At 44.1% G+C, this 16677-nt stretch overlaps 1 protein-coding gene and 1 long non-coding RNA gene across 9 annotated transcripts in view; one reads left to right on the top strand and one right to left on the bottom strand.

Moving 5' to 3' along the window:
- The window catches only part of Btk29a (tyrosine-protein kinase Btk29A), a 351109-nt gene that overhangs the window by 193030 nt on the left and 141402 nt on the right, over positions 1 to 16677 (top strand). The gene's annotated exons all lie outside the window — the stretch shown is intronic.
- LOC139996965 (uncharacterized) lies at positions 1587 to 11097 on the bottom strand. 4 transcript variants are annotated; one of them, XR_011802458.1, is made up of 5 exons: positions 9492 to 9885; positions 9274 to 9405; positions 8228 to 8606; positions 8029 to 8147; positions 1587 to 1902 (listed from the first exon to the last, which is right to left on the bottom strand). It is a non-coding gene; the product is annotated as an uncharacterized lncRNA (long non-coding RNA). The 4 variants fall into 4 exon arrangements; XR_011802460.1 differs by lacking the exons at positions 1587 to 1902; positions 8029 to 8147; positions 8228 to 8606 and adding exons at positions 9918 to 10690; positions 10770 to 11097 and having other exon boundaries at positions 8836 to 9405; positions 9492 to 9838; XR_011802459.1 differs by lacking the exons at positions 1587 to 1902; positions 8029 to 8147; positions 8228 to 8606 and adding exons at positions 9918 to 10264; positions 10344 to 11095 and having other exon boundaries at positions 8837 to 9405; positions 9492 to 9838.

Here is a 16677-nt window from a genome sequence, read left to right as displayed (position 1 = left end):
TTGGAAGAACGTAATGCTAATGAAAAGAATTCCTAACGCGATTCCCTACCAATGTGTGGAAAAGTTGGAGTTTGTTTTTGTTTTCAAATAAATCTCATGAATGTATGAGTGAATTCATAGTGAATGTATGAGAAGTATTTGCAATAAGTATTCGCTGTGAGTCTTTGAGCAAACATGCAATTTCCTATCTTCCGTTTAAATTGCTTTCTCCTCAAAATTTATTGTGTAATTGGAGGTTAGGAAGAAATTATTTGCGCATTTTCAAAATTGCAATAAATGCTTCCATAACCTCTTGCAACGAGCAACCTAACATTTCAACCATCTCCTCTTGTACACAGCAACAAATACAAAGATGTTAATGTAACTGTGTCTTCTCAATATTGATGCAAGTGTATGTCAAATTTCACGATTTTTTGCCAAGGCAGATACTATGAAGATTATTTTTTAGTATTGCAGGAAATGATAATCTGATGCACAGTGTTGAAATCTCAGATTTTCGTCCTTTAGAGAACAATAGTGTTGGAGTGTTAAGACCGTGTGCATTTAAGTTATACCGCTTTATATTTATCATTTGTCATTCTTTCTATCGCGATCACCAAAGAACCCAGATTACTCTAACGACGGTCGTTTATTTGAAAGAGAACGTTCGCAGGAATAAGCTGCATTGAAAGTTTCCTTGACCTATTTTGTGTCATCACTCTCGGAGAAGTTACCTGTTTCGCGCGCTGTTTGCACAGCGGAAGAGGAAGTTTCCTGTGGGGAACAGTGAAAACGTCCGGCAATAAACTTCATGGCGAGTAAACGGCTCGTTTGCGCCGACTTTTCGTATCTTGAATGACCGACAAGCCGGAAGTCACGTTGATAATGAAATTCTCCTTGCGATGTTGCAAATTATGCTATGTCACGACGTGCTATAATGTTGTTTTCACAAAATTATGAGACAAAGATGAAACGAGTTCGCAAAAGCCTGCTGGCCTGAATTTTCGAATCCGAAGGTTCCAAGTTTCGAAAAACGCAATTAATTGCACCGGGAAATGAGAAAACTCTCACTATGATTAAACGTTTTTCTTTTTTCTTTTTTTTTTTTTACAGATTGTACGTCTGTAACAGACACTCGATTCAAAATATTCTAAGCGCGGATTAATGGAATTTTTGGATTAGATTTAATGAAATGTCTTTGGATAGAATGAAAATAGTAAAACAGTTAACGTAGGTTATAAAGTTACATCTAACTGATGAAAGGAGAGAAGTTTTGTTGAGGAGGAAATGAGTCTGTTTAAAGGAAAATGCAAAAGAATGAAGGAACCTTTAGATTTTCACGAGCTCCGTGGGTTTAAATAATAATTAGAGGATAAAAATAGTAAAAATAGATTAACGTAGTTCACAAATTTACATCTGATTGACACAAGGTGAGAAGTTTGCTGAAAAAGGGAAAATAAGTTTTGAGGTTAGGTTGGCGTTCGGTTGGGGTTAGAGAAAATAAGTTTTGGAAAGATTATACGAAACGCAGTACTAGATATAAAAAAAAAACTACGTAGAGAATTTTAGGAAATGAAAGAGCGATCATAAAAATAATAAAATTTTAAAAATGTCGAATTTGCCATGATTACGATGTAATTCCATTTCGTGTTATTCGACTATTTTCAAGATCATTCAGGTTTCGCAAACCTTCCTCTATCGTCAGAGGTATGAGAATCAGACTGGAAGCTGTACAAAAGAACATAGCTCGGATCTTTATTGCTGTTTGTCGTGTTCTAGAATTCTAGAAGCTTTTACGATGTTCGTGACGACTCTCGCAGTGCGATGATATACGTGATGGATTAATCATTACATACATCTTGATTGATGACGAACATCTGCTTTGGATTCTTTGCAGGATCATAGGGATAAAGGAGCATTAACCTGTTCCAGTAGGAAGATAAATTATTCAAACCACGCGTCACATATTCGAATACCAGATATTCAGGAATATTCTAACTTATACAACGACAGTTCTACGGCTGATTAAATATTATAGGATTTTTTTATTTATTTAGAAATATTAGAAATTAGGGTTTCCAATTTTTCTATCCTATTTGATAAGTTTATTGATCCATAGATTTAATGGATTTAACAGGGAACGATGGTTATTTAACGTGAACTAAATACAGTAATGTGCTATAACTAAGATAACTAAATAGTTAATTCACAACTCATAACAACTCGGCAACTCAACTCTCCATTCCTCACAACTCGGCTGCTCAACACTCGACTGTCAACTTTTTTTTTTCTTTTTTACGTGGAGAAATCCTCATGGACACTCGCTGTTACATCGCAACAACGGAATAGTGTCGGACTCTTACCGACTAAAACTCCACGGTGGTCATCCTGACGTTTGGTAGAAGTGGCCCCGGGTTCTCTTGCGAAAATACTATCAGGGGGCACCTCTCGTCGTCTTCTCCCTGCTGTTGTTGGTTGAGGCGTTCTTGTCTGAGTTGGGCCGCTAGAAGGGACCACACCTCCTAGCGCCACGTTCCCTGGTCTAACGCTCCTAGAACGGTGTACGGAATCTCTCTGTAGCGGCGTTCTCGCTGGATCGTGCGTTCTCTCCCTGTTTCTTTCCGCTCGCTCCTCAGCATCACTTCCTCGCAGTAGGAGCGGACGACGGTGAACTCCTGGCGCCCTCCGAGTATGGCCTCGACGACAGCTTCGGGGGCTAATCTCTCGCCGATGACGAATCGTAAGACGCGCCGCGGTTCTGCCCACGCTGGACAAAACTCCAGTGTGTGTTGCGCCATGTCTTCCTCTTCCTCGCAGTGGTAACAGGCGGAGGTCACCTCCCACCGAATTCTTAGCAGGTACTCGCCAAATACTCCGTGGCCGGTGAGCACCTGCGTCATCCTAAAGGTCAGCGGGATCCGCCTTGGCCTCTCCAGTCTTCCCAGTTGGGAAGTACGGCGCGAACAGCCCGGTGTGGCCGCACAGCGTCCTCCTCGACCAGCCGAGAGCGCCATCGCACCCAGATCTCTCCAGCTTCGCCTCTTCCCGGACGTTTGGGGCTGACTGGCTGTCGGACCCGTCCAAGCGCAGTGCCCTCAGGTGTTCGTACACCCGTCGGAGTGCAAGGGCCTGCAGCTCGAAAGGGGGGAACGCGGCCAGCACAGACACCGATGTGTAGGATATGGTCCTGTATTTCCTCGTTATGCGGATGGCGGTCGTCCTCTGCAACCTCCTCAGTAGGATCAGGCTGCGGCTACTCGCCATCAGGTCTTCGGCCCATACGGGAGCCCCGTAGAGGACTCAGGACCGAACCACTTCCTCGTAGAGTCGGTTAACGCCCACTCCCGCTCCGTCAATGTTCGGCAATAGGCCGCATAAGACGTTGGCTACGGCAGTCACCCTCAGGACCAGAAGCGCAAAGTGCGCCTCGAACGTCAATTGACTGTCAATGGTGAGACCCAGATATCTCATCTGACGTCTCACAAGCACTTCCTCCCCGTTGATAGTCACTGACAGTCCGGGAAGAGGGGTTCCTCTGCGGCGATAGTTGAAGAACCACAGGGCCTCGGATTTGGCCGGCGACACGCTCAACCGAGTCTCTGGATGGCGTGTACCGCGCATGCCACGGCGTCTTCAGTGAGGTTCATGGTCTCGTTCCACCAACGCCCCCCCGGCGAGTACCAAGGTGTCGTCGGCGTAGCACACCAAGCCCGTGTCCGGGGGCATAGGACATCGAAAGACGTAGTCGTAGGCGGTGATGCATAGGATGGGTCCTAGAGCACGGAACCCTGCGGTAGGCCACGCTCGACCGGTCTTCTGTCTTCCCCGTTCTTGCCGGTGTAGGTGATCCCCTTGTTGCTCAGGTATGCCAGGATGACCCCAACGAGGTACGCCGGTACCTCGAAATATCGCAGGGCCTCCACTATCCTGGCCCAGGGAATGGCGTTGAAGGCGTTCGTGACGTCCAAAGAGACCGCCAACGCCACCCCTTCTCGGGAAACCATGTCTTCCGCCATGGTCCTCCCCCGTCTCACCGCGTCCACTGTCGAGCGGCCTTGGCGAAATCCGTATTGGCTGTCGTGCCATCCGGGTTCTCGCCGCGACATATGGGCCTCCAGACGGGCGGCTATCACTCTTTTCAGCAACTTGCCCACCTCGTCGAGCAGGCATATCGGCCTGTACGCGGACGGCGAGTCCAGTGGACGACCTTCTTTCCGCAATAAGACCAATCACGCCGTCCGCCATGCCCGGGAGTAGACGTATTCCTTTGGACATTTGGTGAACAGATGTCGTAGGCGAGGAGCCATGGTGTCGATCGACTCCGCCCAAACTCGGCCTGGGATTCCATCCGGACCCGGTGCCACGTCGCGGGATGCCATCCTCTTTGCCGCTTCGAAGAGCTCCTCTACTGTTTGTCAGATCCTTCTCAGCTCCTGCCCGAGACCCGCGGCCCAGTCTGTCAGTCATCTTGCCCGTGTGTTTGTCCTGGCGTTTCCCCATTGCGTCGAGTGGGCATTGAAATCCCCGAGGACGAGCACCTGTCAGGGAAAGCATCTTCTGTCGCATTTGCCGACCCCGTCCAGGAAGTCCCCGAACGCTGCCAAGCCGCTGTTGGGGGAAACCTACACTCCTACCACCGCTATTCCGGCCCACTCGACCGCGACGTAGCCGTTGCCGCGGTCGAGCAGAACACCGTGGGCGCTCAGCGTTGGCGCCCACGTTATGGCCGTCGATCCGTCCAGGTCCCCGACCCAGTTGGGGACGTCAGGGACGCGATACGGCTCGGCCACCACCGCAAGGGCGACCCCGTTCTCCCGGATGGTCTGGAAGAGCAGATCTTGCGCCCGCCTCGGTTGCATTGGAGGAGGCTTTTGAACTTATTCGTTCAGATCTATGGCCTCCTCCCGGCCATCTGCAGCTGTTTCGGCGTTGCTCCTCTGTTTCGTTCCCGCGGCGGCGGTCGACTCGCGGATGGGACGCCTCTTCTTGATCTTCGGGGGAGCGCATGCCGCCCCGCCCATTCTATGGCCGGCGGGTGCCCCAAGCGACTCGCACAGGGGGCAATTGGGTGTAGCGGCGGGACACCTTCTGGCGCGATATCCGCTTCCGCCACACCGGTAGCACAGATGCCCCCGATCTACGGCGGACACGCAGGCCGCGCGCACGTGCCCCAGCTCCAAGCACCTGTAGCACTGCATGAGCCTCGTCAGTATAGCTATTACTTTGGCCTTGGACTATCCCAGCGCCACTTTTCCTTCCCAGGCTAGTTTCCGGGCTCCTGCCACCGGGCACTTGATCCACGCGGACTCGAGGCTGCCTCTGGATGTGCCGATCTCTCCAACCTGCACCTCCGCGCTGCCGCATCCCGCCGCCGAGGCCAGTGCTCGCCGCAGTTCTTCCTTATCCACCGAGATGTTTATCCCGACCGCCCTCAGCTCCGCCGTCCTTGTTGGGGCCGCAACTCTCACCGCGGTCGGGTCTAGCACCTCGGTCGGGTCTAGCACCTCGGTCAGTCGCGCCGCGAGCCGCGATGCCTTTCCTCTGCCCTTGTCTCCAGGGACCCTAATAATAATAGCACCTGTCATGGCTTTGCTCATCTCGACGGACTCTACGCCGATCTCCGTCAACAGGATCCTCTGCCTCGCCATTGCGAGCACGTCGGCGTACGACATCCTTGCTCCCTCGCTCAGCGTTACGGTCACCGCGGATGTTCGCGGTGTGCGGGGGAGCTTCTTTGTTGTGGCCGTGGCGGTACTCGGTCTCGGCGCACCTGTGATCCTGGCCGGTATAACCGCGGTCGCCTCTTTCTTCGTTTCTTCCCCAGCTGTGGCGACCGTCTTCTCCTGCTTCTTCTTTTCTGTTTTCTTCCTCTTCTTGGACTCTACCACCCTCCATTCATCACTCCCCTGCTCCTTCGGGAGCGCCGATGTCTGGGTGGCCCGGAGAGTGGCAGAGTGATCCGGCTTGCTTCGGGATTCTGGGGTGCGCGGTCGTCGGTCACCAAATCGTTCTTCAATAGCCCTTATTATCGATGGTCCAAGTTCATTGAGCCTCTTCTCCAGGGCATCAATGCGCGCACTGTCGCTCTCACCCGTCCGCGGGGGAAGGCCAGGCGCGGGGACCGAGCCACTGCACCGCGGGCACTCGTGAGCGCAGGCAGGCCTTCGCGATAATTCTTGGCGGAGGGCCGCGTTCTCCTCCTCCAGCGCTGTCAACCTCGCATCCGCGAGCCTCGTAGATGCGGTGCCGCTGTTGTGCCCCGGCCCGGTCCTCTTCGTTGACTGATCCTTCCATGCGGTGGTGATGTAGGAAGCCGCATCCTTAAGTGCTTTCACGTACGTCCCTTTTAAGTTGTCATCGCGACTCGCATTATTTCGGAGATCTGCTGCGTAACCTTGGCACTGACGTCTGCCACCGAGCTCGTTCTTATTTCCAACGCCAGTTCTTCGGAAACGTCCGGGGTCAGCGACATCAATTTCCTCTTCTTCCCCTAGACATCGTCGAGGCCAACGACGAGCGGGACGCGAATGAAGCGACCGATTCCTTGTCGTCGGACCTTGCTCGCGTCCCAAATCCCCTCACCATCGGTGGTATGGTGTCGTCTACTACGGCTGGAGCGAGGAAAATGTCCTCCGACCTGTCCGCGGTACTCTGCGGACCCCTCGTTGTTCGCCTTGGAAATTCCTCCATCCTCCTGCTTCTTGCCGCCTCGCCAGGTGCAGGAACGCGTCCGGGGGCCTGGCGGTCCAGCCTCGAACGGCCGTGGTCGTGACATGACGACGCGCAGTGGGGCCCACTTGACTACCAACAACTGCGCCGGTACTGGGGTCTCCTTCCCCTGCACCGTAAACGTGCTTACTTTGGCATGTATCCATCATTTTCTTCGAATTAGTTTCGCCGTGTCGTTAACAAAGTCTCCGTCCTGGTGCCACTCACTCTTTCGCACCCTACCCCGGTCAAGGCCGGTGCAGGGTGACAGGGAGCCCCACGAGAAGGTGAGGTGAGTGGTCTTGACAGGTATGGGCCCACCAACTTCTCCGAAATTCTCCGCACCGGATCAGCGAACTGACGGATGCTAAAGGCACCGACCAGCCGCCACCCGACTATAGGAGAAAATCAGATCCATCGGGGTTTCTCAGGGCGTAGTCCTACGCCCTGAGAACCCATACCCGCCTCATGCTCCCCACTCGACTGTCAACTGCCAACTACTCAACTCGACTCTCAACTCACAACTCCCCCACTCGACTCTTCAGGTGACGACCACCCGGTAAAAACTGCCAGGCCCGTTTGACCTAACGGCACTTAGGCCTTCTCGCAATATTGTTTATGGTTCACCCGATATTTCCTGGACAATTTGTTCACGATACTACAATATTAGTATTCTACAATAATGATTTCGAGTGTTCTAGAGAATTCGTTGTTTTAGTAGAAGCTACTTTGCTTCATTTAAACTGGTCTTAGGGAATTGCAAAACGGACAGCAGAGACTTTTCGAGCACTTCGTGAATCTTTTACGTGCCACGCGAAACGTACCTCGCATATAAAGCGTAGAAGTACACGAAAGAGGACAGTAGCAGCGACATTTCTGATCCCATCGGCCATTCGTACAATCGATTGTCCCTTTTCTTACTTCAATCCTCTACCTCTTCTTCTGTTTTTTGTTCAAGTGAGTCTCACTTCAAGGAAAGCTCTACATCTTCTCTAGCGTTTAGTTTTTGGCATAACGATTCCCTTTACAGCGGCTTCTTTCGTTTCTATTATATCTGTTGATTGTTCAGTTAGCCACCTGAGAGCCAAAAGTGAAGAGTCGTTAATCGAGAAATCCATCTATCAATACATTATCACATAGGATAGAAATAACTGGAAATCCTAATTTCTAACATTTCTGAATAAATTAATAATTTCTGAATTCTGAATACATTCATCCATGCGTTTGCTCTCTCTATTCCAAAATATAAAAAAGCCTCAACATTTTTAATTTATAATCGACGACGAGCTATACGTAAGAAGTATGTATTTAGAGAAAAAGCATGAATTAATCACGAAGTACCTTCGATGTCTCAGCGGCTCTAGAAAGTACTCGCACAACCTCTTATCTTCCAATGAAGCGGTTTTTAAATCAGGCTTTACGTAAATGGCACGTAATTTAACATAATCGAACTCGATTAACTAAAATATAAATGCTACAATAAACGGTGTGCCACGATACTTGTTCTATTCACTGTGTGTTGCTTTAGCGTTAAAATTACCGATATATCAGGCTCAAGAGTGGTTCAACGTCTCGCCAGTGCTGGGAATATGAGAAAGGCCCGTTCAAACTTGATAAATAAAACACCGTAGCGCGATATAACGCGGAACGTGGAGTTTATATGCGGCTGCTTGGATATCGTCTGGACGGAGCGGTATTTTATTCGAGACACGTGACTCTGTAGCCATCAGAGTCGCAAATACATATCCCGGGCAAAGTCCTAGGAATGCCAGGCTTTCGGTGTCCCGCCGGGGGATAAGGGCTGTCTACGTGTCCACGGTGGCCGAGTGAAAGTCGTGTGGACGGCCGAAGCAGGCTCGTGGCCATGGCACAAAGGGGTAGAAACACGGCTGTGTGTCGTGGAGTTGCGTTTACCGAAACTGAAGTTAAATTACGCGTGACACGCTTTGACTCGTGCTGCAGCGGCCCGTGTCACGTTTCTTGCATCAAACAACGAAGAGAAAGCAAGAAGAAAGCAAGAAATGAAAGAACGAAATAGACAGAGAACGCAGGCACAGGAAGAGGCTTGAGAGAAGGGAAACGAAGGAAGAAAAAGATGAGAGCAGGCACAAACAGATTGGAGAACCTAGAGAGACAGACAGAATACAGAAAAAGAAAGACAGAGGTGGATGAAACAGGAGAAAAAGGAGGACGACCGGCCACAAAAGTTAGAAGCCAGGGCGAAATTCTTTGTCGGATCTTAAGTATTGTTGCCGGTGCATCTGGCTTTTTCAACGCGCGAGATAACGAACAGGCACCACGGTTCTCCGTGCATTGTCAGCACAAGCCAAGCTTATATAACGTGAATACGACACGCAAAGAATGGCAAGAGACGCGCGCAACTAACAGCGAAGGGAAAGGCAAAGGATGGAGAAGCTTCGAAGTCAAACGGACAGAATGAAGAAGGTGCACGTGAGCTTTCGCGCGTGCTGTGTGAAAGAGATACGATAATGACGGCAATGTTATACCAGCAGGTGTATCTGGGTGATTCAGCGGGATAGTCGTATTGGTCTTCTTGGATAACGGGAGTTCTGAAGAGCTGCATACATATTAAATCTGTCCTCTGGTAAAATCAATTATTCCAGGATATTCTTGGAGCAGTTGTCTGTTACTGACTGTTCTACTGCTTCATTATATGTGTAATAATGTAAATCCTTGGGGTAATTAAGAAGATTAATTCTCGATTCTGGAAAATAGAGTTTATTTTAGGAATAAATTAAATTATATACAATAACCATTAATAACAACTCTTCTAGAAATTTTACCTGTCGAATGGAGAATCGATTTTCTAGGTCCTAAATTACCGTTCTTCTCTCGTGATCTAACCTATTCAGTAAAATGGTTACCAGTAAAACAAAGCAAAAGTAAATATGTCGATTAACAGGTAGTTTGAATTCTATAGAATTTACACTTACCCTCCTTGTGTAGACAACTCCAATGGAAAAACGTAATTCACTTTATCTTCTGCTTTTATTATAAATTCTATACATTCTATTCTTTCACCTTTTGTGATTTCGTTCATGGAGATACGGAGGATAACCTTCAACGGCATGGCGTAGAGAAAATCGATTTGTAATAACCTAAATCCTTGGGGTAATTAAGACAATCGATTCTGGAAAATCGAGTTTACTTTGTGAATAAATTGAATTATATACAATAACAATTAATAACAAATCTACTAGAAATTTTACCTGTCGAATGGAGAATCGATTTTCTAGCTCGTAAATTACCGTTCTTCTCTCGTAATCTAACCTATTCAGTAAAATGGTTACCAGTAAAACAAAGCAAAAGTAAATATGTCGATTAACAGGTAGTTTGAATTCTATAGAATTTACACTTACCCTCCTTGTGTAGACAACTCCAGTGGAAAAACGTAATTCACTTCATCTTCTGGTTTTATTATAAATTCTATACATTCTATTCTTTCCCTTTTTGTGATTTCGTTCATGGAGATACGGAGGATAACCTTCAACGACATGGCGTAGAGAAAATCGATTTGTAATAACCTAAATCCTTGGGGTAATTAAGACAATCGATTCTGCAAAATCGAGTTTATTTTGGGGATAAATTGAATTATATACAATAACAATTAATAATAAATCTACTAGAAATTTTACCTGTCGAATGGAGAATCGATTTTCTAGGTCATAAATTACCGTTCTTCTCTCGTAATCTAACCTATTCAGTAAAATGGTTACCAGTAAAACAAAGCAAAAGTAAATATGTCGGTTGGCGGGTAGTTTGAATTCTATAGAATTTACAATTACCCTCCTTGTGTAGACAACTCCAATGGAAAAACGTAATTCACTTTATCTTCTGCTTTTATTATAAATTCTATACATTCTATTCTTTCACCTTTTGTGATTTCGTTCATGGAGATACGGAAGATAACCTTCAACGACATGGCGTAGAGAAAATCGATTTGTAATAACCTAAATCCTTCGGGTAATTAAGACAATCGATTCTGGAAAATCGAGTTTACTTTGTGAATAAATTGAATTATATACAATAACAATTAATAACAAATCTACTAGAAATTTTACCTGTCGAATGGAGAATCGATTTTCTAGGTCGTAAATTACCGTTCTTCTCTCGTAATCTAACCTATTCAGTAAAATGGTTACCAGTAAAACAAAGCAAAAGTAAATATGTCGGTTGGCGGGTAGTTTGAATTCTATAGAATTTACACTTACCCTCCTTGTGTAGACAACTCCAGTGGAAAAACGTAATTCACTTTATCTTCTGCTTTTATTATAAATTCTATACATTCTATTCTTTCCCTTTTTGTGATTTCGTTCATGGAGATACGGAGGATAACCTTCAACGACATGGCGTAGAGAAAATCGATTTGTAATAACCTGAATCCTTGGGGTAATTAAGACAATCGATTCTGGAAAATCGAGTTTACTTTGTGAATAAATTGAATTATATACAATAACAATTAATAACAAATCTACTAGAAATTTTACCTGTCGAATGGAGAATCGATTTTCTAGGTCGTAAATTACCGTTCTTCTCTCGTGATCTAACCTATCAATAAAATGACTGCCGGTAAAACAAAGCATAAGTAAATATGTCGGTTGGCGGGTAGTTTGAATTCTATAGAATTTGTAGATAATTAAAAGGTTGCTACTATAAACGGTTCGTATCAGGCAAAAAACCAGGAAATCTATTAAATAAAAGAATCGTACAGATAAATTGTTTTGCACAGTATAACTAAAAACATTCGGGATAACTTGAATTATCAATTAATTTTTCGCGATTTTTCTACACCAAACAACTTTATTATCTCGTTTACTTTATTACAAATGGTTTAATTCTGGACTGTACCCTACGGTTTATTTTTTTAAAAAATAGGTTAAAAACAGTTTTCTGTCTAAAAAATGCTAAAGAATATTCCTTTAAGCTTATTTAATCGAGCAATAGTTGACCAGGCGGATATAGTTAGCAACGACAGTAGGTTATGCGAGTTATCGTAGATGGGGTGGTTAACGCGATCATTGGCTACGAAGGAATTAATAATGGGTCGAGATTAATTGCGTGCTACGCAGATAATCGATGGCCGATGTCCGAGTGCATCTTACGCGTGTTGGCAATTTAATTAGTGGGACATGTTCCCTCCTGTCTAATTATCATAATGATGGAAGGGGCTTCGGTAAATTATCGTAATACGATTCGACTGTGTACACCGCGCATCCACCATTTTATGTCCTTTAATTTCATTTCTCTTTTGAAATTTCTTCATTGTTATTTACGTTATCCAATTGAAAAAAATTCTTACTTCCAAATATGTATATACTAATCTATCAAATTATAAAGAGAAACTTGATAGTTGGAGAGGAATTGGATTCGTAACGTTTAAGACTTTTTCGAAATTGTTTTTAATGTACATAATAATAAATCTCTTTATCAAATGTACATGCGAACAAAAATAGACTATTGGAAGAAAGTAATTGAAATAAACAAACAAACAAGATCACATACCGTCGCAACAGTATGTATTAGGTTGGCAACTAAGTGATTGCGGATTTTGTCATTAGGTGGTATTGACAAAACCCGCAATCACTTAGTTGCCAACCTAATAGTTTGCAGAATAAAATACTAAGCGACGATGCAGAAGAAAAACTTTTCTAACAATTTTTCTAACAATTTTTCTAACAACATTTTTTCTAACAAAAAATTTTCCTAACAATAAAAAAATACGTACCGATAGGAACGAATATATTAACCACACAATCAATCAAACCTAACCCCAATCTACGTTTCATTCTACCTTTTTTCTATTCTTTTTCACTTTTTATTTGACTATTCCGAACTATGTTACTCGTAACTACTCTACCACGTGTCGATGGAATATAAGAGACTAGATTGAAATTTCGTTACAAGATACCGAGCTCGTAATTAGCTTAAAATTCTATTCTAACCTCAACATGCCTTCATTATAGAAATATCTTATCTCTGCGATCATAAAATTGATTGCAGTCGAATTTACCTTGAATTTTTGTTCATCGATCTCTCGAAGAAGATTCGTCGATTCGTCCAAGACGAAAAAGATTGACTGGCAGATTACGAGCGTCATTAAGTGTTCTGTCGGCATCGATGGCGCGCACGGATCAATCGTCATTGAATTATTGGCCGAGACCTCGGTAGAATACGCCGAGAGAATTCTCGGCTCTCCGACAGGCTATTTTGCGAGATTCGAATTTCCCTGCCGGCGATCGTCATTATAACGCACTTAACATCGCATCGCATCGATTAATTGCGCTCTCTCGCACATCCATCGTGCGGCCATTTGTCGCCTGCTATCCTTCTTCTCGCGTCCACATGTGACACGAAACATCACGCGTGTTGTACATCGTCGTGTTTTTGCTAATGTGCTAAAATTTTTGATGGATTGATTTTTTTATCATTTCTTTCAAACTCAAACGATACGTCATTTGGTATGTTATCTATAGGCGGTTGAATTTTCAGAAGACCTAACCTTGCCGAGATAAAGATATTCATTTTCAAGGTTGAGGGGTTTAACGTGTGATATTGTGTTGGCAACTAAGTGATATTTGTCGATATCACCTAATGACAAAATCTGCAGTCACCTAGTTGCCAACCCAATAGTAAGCCGTTGGAAAAATTGATTTTTTGATTAATTACGGAAAAACCGTTTTCACGCGATTGTTGAAAAACTAACCTGTCATGTAAACGGGCTAAAAGAATCTCTTTAAAAAAAAAAACATTCAGCTCAGACCTGACTGCTTTTGAATAAAAGTACCAGGTATGTAAATATGAAACCGGCATTTTTGTGTAGAAAATACACGTTTATTGTATGAAAATGATTAAAAACATTTTATTCGAAGTATTGCCCATCGCTGGCTATACATTTTTCCCATCTGTCTGGCAATTGGTGGATGCCACGCCAAAAAAACTGTCGCTCTTTTAAGGCAAACCAGTCATCGAGCCATTTTCGTACATTTTCGTAAGAAGTGAAGTGCTGGTCAGAAAGTGCGTGTCCCATCGATGCAAATAAATAGTAATCGGACGGAGCCAAGTGTGTTGAGTAAGCCGCGTGCGAAAGTATTTCCCAACTGAACGTTTCAATCATTTCCTTGACCGGTTTTGCTGTATGTGATGGTGCATTATCATGAAGCAAAATTACTTTGTGTTGCCTTCTTTGATATTCTGGTCGTTTTTCACGCAAAGCTTGATTCAAATCGATCATTTGTTGTCGGTAGCGCTCAGTATTAACGGTTTCGCCAAGTTTTAACAGTTCATAATAGATTATACCCTTCTGATCCCACCAAACACGGAGCATTGTCTTCCGTCCATAGCGATTTGGTCTCGTAGTCGACGTCGGTGGTTCGCCTGGAGCTTAGGATTCTCAAAATATATCCACTTTTCATCGCCAGTCGCAATTCGGTGGAGAAATGACTTTCTTTTGTATCTGGCGAGCAGCATTTCGCAAGTGGTTCTTCGGTTTTCCTGCTGTCTTTCATTCGGTTCATGTGGAACCCATTTTCCCACCTTCTGGATCTTTCCCATGGCTTTCAAACGTATGGAGACGGCTTCTCGTGTCACGTTTAATTGATCAGCGAGCTGTTGTTGCGTTTGAGCGTCATCCTCATCCAACAATGCTTGCAATTCTCTGTCTTGAAACTTTTTCGGTGGTCTTCCACGTTCTTCGTTCCTCGCGTCAAAATTGCCACTTCTGAATTTTTTAAACCACTCAAAGCACTGTGGTTTACCAAGAGCATGCTCACCGTAAGCTTCGACAAGCATTCGATGCGATTCTGCAGCAGCTTTCTTCAAATGGTAACAGAAAATCAATGCTGTCCGCAAATCGTAGTTTCCAGGCACAAAATTCGACATGTTCAACGCTATTATACGTTATAACAAACTATGCTGTTGTATGAAACTTGTATTGTTCTGAGTCGAAAATGTTTGTGAGATGTCAACAAAGACTTTTGGCATCAATGACGCAGTTTAGTGATAACTACGTTATCAGCTAGGGTCATCTATAGGCAATTTCCGGTTTCATATTTACAGACCTGCGAATTACGTGATGTTGGTAATTGTCCAACTTGTCGTATACATTACAACGTGAAGTTGCAATTTTGTTCATTTCCGAGTTGTTTGTTAGCGTACGCGCGTAAAAAGTACAAACAGCGAAGAAATTTCTTCGCGGTGGGAGAATCTGAGACACGCTTGAAGAATATTGACTGTCGAGTTTTAGCGTGTTTTACTTTTGAGTAACGTTGTCGTGCTACAAAATCGTTGCAATTTTTTCCAGAGAATTCGCAAATTTCACAAAATTTCGAAAGTTCAACATTACGCAAGACACACATACTATGAAAAAATATATCAAAATATTCAGAGTGTAATGGTTCTATAATACTTGGTGGATATATAAAACGATTATCTGTCTAATATTTTTTTAAATTATAGAAACTCTGATCATAGGCCTAGAGAATGTAGCAACGTTAAACGCAATTTTTCTACTTTGTAGGTATTTCGGTTTTATGAAAGTTTCAATAACAAAGAGATAATATTTTGTGGCTTATCGTTGGTTTGTTTTACCGATGTTTCAATCGAGTATGTGTAAAGACACGTATACATAGTATAGAATTTTTTATTTATTTAGAAATATTAAAAATTAGGGTTTCCAATGATTTCTATCCTATATGATAAGTCTATTGATCGATAAATCTATTTACCATAGATTACACAGGAAACGATGGTTATTTAACGTGGACTAAATACAGTAATGTGATATAACTAGGACAACTAAGTAGTTAATTCACAACTCACAACTATTGTAACAGTTTACAACTCATAACAACTCACCAACTCAACTCTCCACTCCTCACAACTTGACTCTTCGTCACTCGACAGTCAACTCACAATTCGACTCTCACTTCACGACTACTCCACTCGACTCTTAACTCACGACTACTCCACTCGACTCTTAACTCACGACTACTCCACTTGACTCTTAACTCATGACTACTCCACTCGACTCTTAATTCATGACTACTCCACTCGACTCTTTACTCACGACTCTCACAACTCCTCACCACTCGACTGTGAACTCACAACTACTCAACTCGACTGCTCACTACTCGACTGCTCACTACTCGACTGTCAACTCACGACTTGATTCCTCACAACTCGATTCTCCACTCACGAATCTCACAGCTCGACTCCTCACCACTCGACTGTCAACTCACAACTTCACTCCTCACAACTCGATTCTCCACTCACGACTATCTCAACTCGATTCTCAACTCACGACTATCTCAAGCCGACTCTCAACTCCCAACTACTCAACTCGACTCTCAACTCACAACCCCCGCACTCGACTCTTCAGGTGACGACCACTCGGTAAAAACTGCCAAGCCTTTTTGACACTTTGCCTTCTCGCAATATTGTTTATGGTTCACCCGATATTTCTTAGACCATTTGCTGACGATGCTACACTATTATCATTGGCAATGTCAAAAATTAGACAATGATAGTAACTTTTGCATATTTCGCTATTCCAGGTATCCTACACTTTCTTTATCCACAATTTAATTTCAAATTAATAACAGAGTTAATTAATAACAAAATTCAGTATAACCATAATCGAGAAGCTATTCGAAATTTTCAACCAATACGTCAACCCATCGAAAAATTCTTTTAAACGAGTCACAAAAGTCTTCACGAAAGTTTAGTCTATCAATTCTGTAACAAAAACGGTGTAAAAAGAAAAAAGCAGATCAGTGTGCCTCACTTGCCAGGAGCTGCGAGAAACTACACTTTGAGGACAAAAATAATTTTAATATCGCCGGAATCCGGATATATTTTTATCTGACTAGACTCTCCGCTCTTCGAACTTCCTATTTGCTTAAAGCTACTGAAACGAACCGGCTTTTTCCCTTCCACCCGTTTTTGCTCGATTTGTCTCAGTCCTTTCCTGAC

Source organism: Bombus fervidus, chromosome 19 (genome assembly GCF_041682495.2).
Source record: "Bombus fervidus isolate BK054 chromosome 19, iyBomFerv1, whole genome shotgun sequence".
In the NCBI taxonomy this organism is placed as follows: Eukaryota; Metazoa; Arthropoda; class Insecta; order Hymenoptera; family Apidae; genus Bombus; species Bombus fervidus.
Note: the sequence above shows the minus strand (reverse complement) of the source record. Positions and strands in the feature narration are given on the sequence as shown.